The sequence below is a fragment of the Kogia breviceps genome, chromosome X (assembly GCF_026419965.1).
Source record: "Kogia breviceps isolate mKogBre1 chromosome X, mKogBre1 haplotype 1, whole genome shotgun sequence".
Taxonomy (NCBI): domain Eukaryota; kingdom Metazoa; phylum Chordata; class Mammalia; order Artiodactyla; family Physeteridae; genus Kogia; species Kogia breviceps.
The window spans coordinates 48,251,127-48,263,136 of record NC_081330.1 but is presented as its reverse complement, the minus strand read 5'-3'; the positions used below and the strand labels follow the sequence as shown (position 1 = coordinate 48,263,136).

At 34.4% G+C, this 12,010-nt stretch overlaps 1 protein-coding gene and 1 pseudogene across 4 annotated transcripts in view; both read left to right on the top strand.

Annotated features, from left to right (window-relative positions):
* Positions 1 to 12,010, top strand: part of DIAPH2 (diaphanous related formin 2) — an 886,560-nt gene that overhangs the window by 342,130 nt on the left and 532,420 nt on the right. The gene's annotated exons all lie outside the window — the stretch shown is intronic.
* LOC136793447 (uncharacterized) lies at positions 9,423 to 11,537 on the top strand (annotated as a pseudogene).

The window sequence follows — 12,010 nt, the reverse complement described above, 5'->3', positions numbered from 1 at the left end:
GGAAAACAAAAGTCACTATCACAAGGATTAGCAAATTCACTCAGGGTCAGATATTTTGTGATACATAAGAATAATTTTTTAAAAAGTCAGTGGATCAAGGTAACTTTTCAAACTCTTAAAAATAAACTATAAATATTGTGTAAATCCATATTTTGATGATTATGATGTTACAAGTAGGTATTAAACACAAGGGCCCCCAAAAGAAAATATACATAGATGTAAAGGGTAAAAGTGATTTAACTTGCTCTTTTTTTTTTAACATCTTTATTGGAGTATAATTGCTTTACAATTGTGTGTTAGTTTCTGCTTTATAACAAAGTGAATCAGCTATACATACACATATATCCCCATATCTCCTCCCTCTTGCATCTCCCTCCCACCCTCCCTATCCCATCCCTCTAGGTGGTCACAAAGCACCGAGCTGATCTCCCTGTGCTCTGCGGCTGCTTCCCACTAGCTATCTATTTTACATTTGGTAGTGTATATATGTCCATGCCACTCTGTCACTTCGTCCCAGCTTACCCTTCCCCCTCCCCGTGTCCTCAAGTCCATTCTCTATGTCTGCATCTTTATTCCTGTCCTGCCCCTAGGTTCTTCAGAACCTTTTTTTTTTTTTTTTTAGATTCCATATATGTGCCTTAGCATACGGTATTTGTTTTTCTCTTTCTGACTTAGTAAGTCAATTTCTTAAACTTTCTATTGAAGGTTATTGATAATTTAACAGGGATTTCAAATTTAAATTACACAAATCTGAAGTTATTAATTTTGTTACTTTTTGTAGAGTAGGCATTTTTAGTGGATATGTTTCTGAGACCGTGATACTGTTTTGTGAATTAATCTTAATGGCAAATACTTTTATTACTGCTAGAAATGAAAAATAAAAGGGTACAGGTATTGCCAGATAGCATTTGGTCAGAATCGTTTGTATATAGAAATTAGATTTTAAAAAGTCAACGAAAAAGAGAAAATAGTTATTTCAATAAGCATTGCAGTCTACTTGTATTATTGACATGTAGATAATTAACAGTTTCAAATGTATTCTGAGTAGAAACACATACATGATATAAATTGGTCTTTAAAACAATCTGTATGGTATATACAGGACAGATTTTTTTTTTTTTCAGTGTTGTTAGCCTAAGGTTCTAAAAAATAGGAAAGTGAAAATCAATCTGGAATTGTCAAGTCTGCAAAATATCTTACCTTGGGATTGTACAGAACTGGTTCTGAAAGAAAAGTCAGAAACTTCATCCTCCAGCAATGTTCTTTCATAACATAGGACTGCAAAAATGATAGAAATCAAACTATCGCCATGTAATGATTTAAAAATTAATCCATACCTGAGACCCCTGCACCACTGTGTTATTTTAACATAACTTCCTTCTGTCACTTATAAAGAACTAGATTCAGAACATTATAGTTCAGGCAGGAATATATTACCATTGTAACTACTGAACACTCTCTGCTACCTAATTTTTAAAAAGGGCGTGTGTGTATGTGTGTGTGTGGCCTGGATATCCAGTAATCTAGGAAAAGTCTCTGTGTAACAGTGAGCCTGGTATTTTTCTAGACATTGTTGGTCTCAGAGGTCCCCATTAAAAAGAATAAGGATTGCTACTTCTCAAACCTTGTCAGATACTGGGCATATTACCTGCATTCACAATGGAGGCATTGAGGGTAGCAGTCTACCTTTGTGATAACCTTGTTTATAGACTTATAGAACATATCGACTACTGTATGCATCATTTCTACAACACTACCAGAGCATTGCTTGTAAGATTTTGTAAGAAATACACAGGAGAAAGGAATCGTAGGTCTTGGATTCTGCAATGTCTAACCTAGTCACAGTGATGCAGTGCTCAAATGAACTATAGCAGATTTAATGAGCAATCTAGGACAGAGACACATGTACTGGACACACCAGGGGAAGAGACTACGTGTACAGGGACTAATTATCATGAAATATGAATACATTCATATAAGTAGTCTTGATCTATGGGACTCCTTCATTATTGGGAATGATTTTTGTGCCAAGTTAATGAAGAGAAATTCAGGCATTATGCTGTATAAAGAATTTTAAAATAGTATTTTAACTTTTTGATTCTGCATAGTCTCAATTTCTGGAGCACACACACAAAAAAAGAAATTGCATATTATGAAATAGTATGATCAAATGAAATGGACCTATTTTCTTCAAAGTCTCAAATACACAAGGTGGGAAACAGTAGCTATTCTTCATAGAACCAATTAAGTTGATTAATGAGTAGTTTGATAGAGATGCACTAGATATTATCACTTTGATATTTTAAATAAGGTGATCTGGGCACATTATATTCCAGAATATATGCCTCTAGCCAGAGTGTTGAAAATCTTGGATTCAATTCTTTGGGGGCTATGTCTTTACCAAAGAAATCATCAATTTTGAGGAAAGATTTAGAGAGAGAATGGAATTAATTTGTTTTAAGTTTAAGGCTTATGGGAAGGGGAACCAAAGAAGTGGTAGGAGGAATAATATTCAAAAACAGATTTAACTCCAGTTGAAAAAAATCCAGGAGTATAAGATCTGTCTGAAAATTAGACATTTCATTCAATTTAAACAATATTTTATTCTTAATTTAAGGTTTATAATTTAGCATAAGAACACCTAGAATTTAAAACTACTTTTGATAACTGTTAAAGACTCTAAATTTGAGGAATTATTTTTACCATTCCCACCCCCTTCAAAACAGTTTGACATTAGATTCCTCATTTAAATGTATGGCTAGATTTTATGTAAAATACACAATTAATGTTAATATTTTTAAATTTTATATCTGACCTCAGTAACATATTTCATGTGCTTTCTGTTTGCAAACATCTTAGAAACTGCTACAAAGACGATATTCTTGAAGAAAAGTCAGTGTTTTGAGATGTGAAATTAGAACAAAAACAGCGAAAATAATCCATATATTTTTTTATAGAATTCTTCTAAGAAACAGATTATTTGTATGTAGGATCATAGTGCTATGTGCCATTTAGCAGAAAAGCAGGCTCTGTATGGTGCTTACCGTGTCCAGTGCTCTCATGGTTGTCCACAATACTAACTCATACCTTTATATGCACTCATTGGGTATAACTGGAGCAGGGGGTTAGTAGGGTTGGTGATGAAAATAGAGTAGGAATAGTAATAAATTTAGAAATAATTATCATTCTATCTGTCCCAGCTTTGAGCAAGTCAAAAAGCACATGCTGTTTTTCATTTCACTGTCAGGACACTTTTGAGGAGAGAGTTGACTGACAAAAAGTGGGTCATGAGTCAGACTAAACTGCTCTTTATTTTATGCGAACATACTTAACTTTAGGGATGTTAACTTAGGGATGTGCAGTAGATATATGACAGTCATCAAAATAGCAGAGGATACTTGCTGAGTGTTGAGCATTTAGATTGTGCTCCATGATGTACTAGATGAATTTACCTAAGACTTTATTTAATGCTAGCAGATCCCTTGTGAGTTAAAGGAACTATTTTTTAATCTCAAAATTGCAGTTGAAGAAACAAATTTATAAAGATGAGCATTTTGCTTGAAGTCATAGAACTTTTAAATGTAAATCCAGAATTCAATCGTTGAATCCACTTCAATACAATTGAATTATATAATTAAACATTGAGATGAATGAAAATTTCTCTTGAATCAACTTTTTGATTTAGCTGGCCAATAGATGACCTCATTCCATCTTTTGTGTACTGTACTGAAATATTGCTGTTAGAAAATCATCCCAAGCTTTTCTGCTGCTGAGATCTCAGGCATGTATGTATTCCCTTCTACTTCTTCCACATACCTTTTGCTCTTGCAAATGCTTGTAATTTGGCCTCTTTGTCTTGACACTGTAGTTGCTACACACAGTGTCTCTTTCCCCTAAGGGTTACCTTGGAGGCTGTTTTCATGTTCCCTTTCATGTCCATTTCTAGTATGTGTGTTCATTTATACCATTTAGAAAGCATAGAAGAGATTTTTTTTTAAAGATCTCTTGAATTTATATCACCTAATTGTGATAGCCACTCTTACCATTTTGTTATGAATTATTTCAGTGATAGTTTCTCTGTGTTCTTTCTTTTCAATCTATGTTTGTATCCTTTTTTTAAAAAATAAAATAGTATCTTACTATATATATGGTATGTACTATATTCTGCTTTTTTAGCCTAATATCTTCTTGGGACATAAACAATAATGCTTTGCAAATATGTGATTTTAATGGCTGTATAAAACTCCCTCATAAGGATATACCCTGATTTATTTAATAATTCCCCTGTTGTTCAACATTTAGATCATTTTAAATTATTTGATCTTATGTCACATGGACTAGTCTTGTATGTATTAATCTTTTTGTAAATCTCTTATTGAAATTACTAATGGAAAGGTATGAGTTATGTATTGCTAAATTGTTTCTAAAAACCTGCTCAAATTTAGATTCCTACCAGCCGTAAATGAGTGGCAATCATTTAGAACCATCACCAATGCTGAGTATCATAATTAAAAAATAATTTGTCATTGATGACTGAAAAACTGTATCTCATTGTTTTCATTTGTTTTATTTGCTTACTAATTATGTTAAACAGGTTTAATACATATTGACCACTTGTGTTTCTTTGTCCGTTATTTGTTCATCTTTTTTACTCAACTTTATATTACAAGGATAGTACTTTTCTTATTTCTTTAAAGATCTGGTTGTATGTTTATAGTAACCCTTTGTCACCTTTATCGCAGTTTGCAGTTTTTTCCCCAGAGTTTTCATTTGCATTTTAATTTTGTGTTGAACTTTTTTAGTAAGAAGTAAAGTGTTTTTGTTTGTTTGTTTTCGTGGAAAGCTGATGGAACCATTTAAACCAGAATTTCCTATATAGGTAGAAAAATTTTACTTTAGTTACTCCAGGGACACAGGAGAGAGTATAATAATTGTAATATAGACTCAAGAGAAAGTATACAAGTAGTGCTATTCATTATCCCTGGCTTCCATTCAGAGGGAGCTAAGCTTTGTTATTTTCATATTCCCCTTCCTGAGTCTCCATCTGTGACAGTCTCTTGGCAGGATTTCAATCCACTTCTGTCGTTTCTATTTGTGGTTGGAGCTGAGCCAGCTTCTCTTGCTCTCTGGGAGGAGTTCCCTGTCACTGTACACATATTGGCTTGGAGCTCTTGTATTGGCAGAACAATATATACATACGTGTTAGAACATTCAAGTTTCCTAAGACTCAGGTGGGTCATAGCTATGTCATCAAACCAATGCATATTCAATCTGAAAGCGACCTTAAGTCTGAAAATCTCACTGTGCCGATGAGTCAAATCCAGAGACACTGCTTTTGTTTCCTTTCTCAGGCATGCAGACTTCACTGGAAAATGGTGAACTTGCTTGAGTCCCGGACAGCCACACTATGTTGTAGAGACTTTGTTGGTATTGATCCCATTACACTTTTACTTTGTACTCATAATATAGGGGAGTATAATATTTTCTTGATGTAATAGAAGCTAGGCTACTATAGTGCATGATTCTTTCTTGTCAAAAACTCTATGAGACTTGGCAAATAACCTAGCCATTTGAGGGCTTTTCCAGAATGTGGTGTCTGTGGTGGTGTTCTGTCTATGGCGCTATTATGAAAAGCATTCATTAAACACACTTATGTGTTTGTTAACATAGGGAGACAAAAGTAACTGTTTTTCACAGTTTACATAACTTAACAAACATATCTCAGTCAGTGTGAGTACTACTTAACTCACAGGTCTCACAGCAGTTTGGGATAGCCATCATTTCCCAGCTTGGAATGTTGTAGGCTGGAAATATGTTGGGGCCTCAGATGAAATATATTATTCCCTCCTGACCTGACAGGACTGTAGGTCACATCATCAGATGTCAGGGCTTTGAGCAAGCCTGCCTCTGGGTGGTTTATCTTTCCCAGTGATTTGAGACTTGTGGTTGCATTGAATGTACTTTGAATTTCATGTATATCTCAGCTTTATTAGTTTGTATTTGGGTTTTTTTTGAGGCTTTTCATTTTAATATGTAGATTCACACATTTTTATAAATGTTGCTGGAGGCACTTTTGCAGTGCTACATTTTAGAAATCAAAATAATAAATAATACATATGGTGTTCATTGTTTTCCTTTTGGTTGTCTTTCTTTTGATGACTGTAACCTTTCATGGGAAGTGTTAGTAACAGATCTTTTTAAAAAATTCTTCTTGCTTTTTGTACTTTTTCCTGTTTTCAAAATAATAATAATAAGTTAGCTTTTCAGACAGGTCTGGCATTTCTTAATTTGAAAATATACTGTACATTTTTTTTTAGTAGACTTTCTTTTTGGGGCAGTTTTAGGCTTACAGGAAATTTAAGCAGAAAGTTCAGAGTTCTCATATGCCCCTTCCCTCCCCCGACAGAATTTCCCTTCTTATTAATGTGGTACATTGGTCACAATTGGAGAACCAGTTTTGATACATTATTATTAACTAAAGTTCATAGTTTACATCAGAGTTCACTCTTTGTGTTGTACATTCTATAGGTTTTGACAAATACATAATGTCCTGTATATGTGTGCTGATATCTGGCTCATCCTTTAATGATGGTGTAGTCACTTCTTTGGCTTACTCATTCATTCATTCATGTAGACTGTACCTTTCTCTAGTAACTATTTATTGAGTGCTCAATAAATAAAATTTGTTTATTGAGTGTTAAGACACTCCGGGAGACTCTGCAGGAAGTCACCAACCTAGGCACCCCAGTGATGAAATGAGGTAATGTGTGAGAAAAGGCTTTAAAAGGGAGAACCCTTTGCTGACCAAATGGTATAATAACTGATTACTGATTTTAGATTTCTGCTTGTGAAGTGTTTCCCTAAGTTCCACAGGGGTGGCATGTTCCAATTATATTTCAGACATTTATTTGCAAGGAAATGGTGTATGGGGGCTGTTTTAATTGGTGGCCATTCTGGGCATTTTCCTGTTTGTGCTGGACATTTCTTCATGTCTTCCTTATTAGAAGTTAGTGGAGGCATTAGAAAAAGCAGTATTTTTCCTTGGAACTAATTATTCCTTGCTTCTGGGAAAGTGTAAGTTAATGGGAAATTTTGACTTCACTTAATGAATTTCCCCTTGTAAATTTTCTGCAGTAAGTCTATCAGTTAGTGAGAAAGAATTCTAATATTTACATTCCCTGAATGGGTCAAAAATGAATGGGTGGATCATTTTTTTTTAGTGGAACAAAGCATTCCAAATAAATAAATAAATAATAAGTAAGTAAATATCAGCAGAAATGAGGCGTATGAATGTAGACTTATTTGAGTTTATTTTCTTTTCTAGTTCTATCATTCTTTTTCTTTTTAGTTGTAAGATTATACATTGATTAGCTGGCCACGATGCCTCCAGGCTAGGCGTTAGCATAATTTCTTGGTAAATTCTTACATAATCTGCTGACTGTTGCTCTTGCAGAGGTTAGTTGTTATTTTTCTAGCAAGAGTTTGAGAGCATATGATTTGAAGTCAGGAAATCTGAGTTTAAATCTTAGCTGCTATGCAACCGAGAGCAAATATTTTACCTTCTCTAAATCTCAGTTTCTTCTGAGTCATGATAATAATACCTTTCTCATATGGTTGTTAGTGTGATTAAATAGAATAATGTACATGGAAAATATTGCCATTAGTCACTAGTAATTTGTTGTTACAGTAATGACTGTTATATTGTCATAGACCAAATTGGACTTCTTCTTGATCCATGAATACATTTCTAATGTTTCTTACACGAGTTTATTGAACATGGGAGAGCTTTCTTTTCATAGCTAATGGCTGTGCTTTGGAAAAATTTCCTATTCATTGTAGAACTACAGTCCTCTTTCTATGTAAATCGGGAAGCTAGTACTTTATTTTCTCCCTCTCAGGTTTCTGATTTATGTTTTCATTGAGTGACTGTCGGACCATTTCTAATGTCATAAGATAAAATCCAGAAAATAGTTGAGTCAGTCATTGAAAATAAAGTCTAGTCAAAATTCTTGTAACTATATTACATTTTAAACTAAGAATGCTTGGCCTTTGAGTTTTACTATCATAATATCAGCCTTTTTTGTCTGTGTGTGTTAACCTAAAGGACTGAAATCCTATTTGTGCTTATTTTTGTTTTGTGAGGTCAGTTCAACTTTGACAGTCCCATAAGAATAAAAGAAATGAAACAATTATCACTAAACTGGAGAAACTATTGCTTATTATCATCTTGTTTATTTTGTTTGCTACTTAACTTGGCACCGAGGAAAAATTTAAGCGAGTTTATGCTGAAAACCACTGCTAAAATTTGGAACTCACTGTAATTGGTCAAAATAAATCAGTTTTTCAACCAGCTGTTTTTAAGTAGCTATAAATTCGATTGAAGATGCTTTTATTTTTTTAAATTTTTTAACATCTTTATTGGAGTATAATTGCGTTACAGTGTTGTGTTGGTTGCTGCTATATAACAAAGTGAATCAGCTATACATACACATATATCCCCATATCTCCTCCCTCTTGCATCTCCCTCCCACCCCTCTAGGTGGTCACAAAGCACCTAGCTGATCTCCCTGTGCTATGTGGTTGCTTCCCACTCGCTATCTATTTTACATTGGTAGTGTATATATGTCCATGCCACTCTCACTTCGTCCCAGCTTACCCTTCCCCCTCCCCGTGTCCTCAAGTCCACTCCCTACATCTGCGTCTTTATTCCCGTCCTGCTCCTAGGTTCTTCAGAACCTTTTTTTTTTTTTTTTTTTAGATTCCATATATACATGTTATCATACAGTATTTGTTTATCTCTTTCTGACTGACTTCACTCTGTATGACAGATTCTATGTCCATCCACCTCACTACAAATAGCTCAGTTTCGTTTCTTTTTATGGCTGAGTAATATTCCATTGTATATATGTGCCACATGAAGATACTTTTATTTTTTAAACAACCTTAAAGTTTGGATTTTTAAATCACACTTGTCTGACAGTATCTATAGATTAAAATGCATGGACATTAGTTTTGATAGTTCAAATTTACTTATTTAGATGTTTAAAATGAGATTTCTTTTGTGTTATCCAGAGTGAAAGCTGGCAAAATCAAGTGGACATTGTTTTTTGAAAATAAAGTTCATATATTTATGGCTGCAAATATTACTGGGATTAGACTGTTTTCCGTGTTGGTATTTTTTCAGATGAGTGAATTCCTTTTTGTGAATGTGGACAAGCTTCACCAATTTTAGCATTTCAATTTTGGAGAACTTAAGATGAGTCATTTTTCACAAAAGGCTTTATCTCTTGAATTCTTTGCTATCTTTGCTTGACAGAGGGAGAGGATTTGATGACTTTTTGAAAACTCCCTCTGCTACTTAGCCCCATAGTGTTTTAGTTCCCTGTAATAAAAATGGAGCAGAGAATTAAAAGGCCAAAGTCATGGACACAGAGAAGAACAGCCAATTAAGAGGACGAAAAGAACAATCAAAAAGGAGTGAGAAACAGGAAACCACATTGTCCCCCCAGTGAGAAAGGAAAATGTTTCAATAAGAAAAAGTAATCAACAGCTTACTTGTTTAGGTAAAAATAGTGATATTTTGCCTTTTCTGGAGGATAATTTTAATGGTACATTGCAGAGATTTTGGAGGAGGGAATTGTAGGTGTTCTTTTAATATTTATAAATTATTTTGAGGGCCATGCATGAAGGCTGTCTGTACATATACTCCCAATAAAATAACACAGCTAATACAGGTGAGATATTTTTTAAAAAACTACTTACCATCTAGTGAGCAGACTTTCTTTGCCTAATTTGCATTTAGAAAGCTCTAAATTAAAATGCTAAAAAGAAGGCAAACAGTTTCAGCCAGTGCTGCTGGTATTGTAAATACAACTTGCTTACTTGATATAATTTTAAATAAATACTCTTGACATTAAGACATAATGCTTTCTGATCATGTAATGGTAAACCACAAAATAATAGAAACATGTTTGAAATGGGCATAGTTTTACCACGGTGCAATATTAATTGTATGCTTCTATATCTTCAAATTAATTCGTGACATCTCTATACAGAGATAGACTTGTATAAAGGAAAATGAATAACTTTTTTGTCTACAAGAATGTCATTTCATTTGTGAACCATTATAACAGATTTCTGTCTGGTCATACAACAATGAAAATATGTAATGTTGTTTTATCTTCCAAAAATACTTTGCTGTATAATAAGAAATTCTAATTTGGCAGTAAAAGAAAATCCACTAAATAGACATATATTTTATATTTATATAAAATTGTTTGTTAAATCTTACACAAGACAAATACCATATGATATCACTTATATGTGGAATCTAAAATATGGCACACATGAACCTGTCTACAAAACAGAAACAGACTCACACACATGGAGAACAGACTTGTGGTTGCCAAGGGGCAGTGGGGAGGGAAAGGGATAGACTGGGAGTTTGGGATTAGTAGATGCAAACTATTACATATAGAACGCATAATCAACAAGGTCCTACTGTGTAGCACAAGGAACTATATCCAGTCTCCTGGGATAAACCATAATGGGAAAGAATATAAAAAAGAATGTATATATGTGTATAACTGAATCACTTTGCTATACAGCAGAAATTAGCACAACATTGTAAGTCAACTATACTTAAATAAAAAAAAAATTCAGAAAACCTTATACATGACCAAATAGACACTCAGTTCTGCCTTGTATTAATAAATTGCCTAGGATCTTCTCTTTAACATAGCTAATTTATACCTTTTCTTTAACCTCTTTCATGACCAAGTTCTCAATCCCCAAAGCACACACCACACAGACACATACAGACAGATATACACACACACACTGATTACCCGCCTCACAATTCTTTGACAAATCTAGAAGCACTCAATTAAGAGTTCCTTCATCTCCCGCTGTGAAATCTACCAAATTTACCTGTATCTATAAGTGTACCATTTCCTATGACTGTGGATCAAAAGAATCCCTCCACCTGTGGAAAAATAGCCTGTCCACTTGGGCAGTGGTTCCCACTCCTCAGTGATTTATCTCCTTTCCCCATGCTATATTTATTTTTTCATCGCAAATGCATCATTTTCAGCAGCATACTAACATGCCCTAGTATCTCCTCTCTTGAAAAAAAAAGAACCACTCTTGACCTCATCGCCCTCTCCAGCTGTTACTAATCTCTATGCTTTCCAGAGAGCAAAACCCCTTGAAAGATTTCTCTGTTAGTTGCTGACTTTGCATTTTCATTTTACTCTATTTCTTCAGTCCCCTCCAACTAAACTTTCATCCCCATCATTCCAGAGTCTACTCTTGTCAAGATCACCAGTGACCTTCAATGTTTGCTTTGTAATTATTGTTTTAACCTCTCAGCACCATTTGATACAGCTGATCACTCCATCTCTCATAGAGGACATTTATACATGACGCCATACTCTCTGGGTTTCCTTCTTTTCCAGCCCACTCTTTCTCAGTTTGTATTGTTCACAGTTTTAGTTGCTTTTGAGATATGTCTTGGGGCTGGAGTTAACAAGACTTGATGATGAACTGTATGTGTGGGATAAAAGACAAAAAGGAATCAAGAAAGACTCCTAATTGTTTGGCCCAAGCAACTGGATGATGGTGCCATTTATTGAGAAAGGGAAGACTTGGCTAATGGTAGCGTCAGGGTTAGGAATGAAGAATTTTGCTTTGGCCACGTTATGTTTGAGATACCTTCTAGGCAGAGATCATACTGAAGATATCAGGTAAGTAGTTGGATCTGAGTCTGGAATTCCAAAGATTAATTATAGCTAAAGATATCAATTTAAGATCATTGTCACACAGATCATATTAAAATAATGTGTCTGCATGAAATCTTTTTGATAGTGTGTACGTGGAGAAGGAAAGGAAGTATGGGACCAAGCCCTGGTGTATTCTATCAGTTAGAGATTGGAGAAGGGAGGAAGATTCAGCAAAGGAAATCGAGGAGAGTATGGCCAGAAAAAAGTGGAATAATATGGTGTCAGAGAAC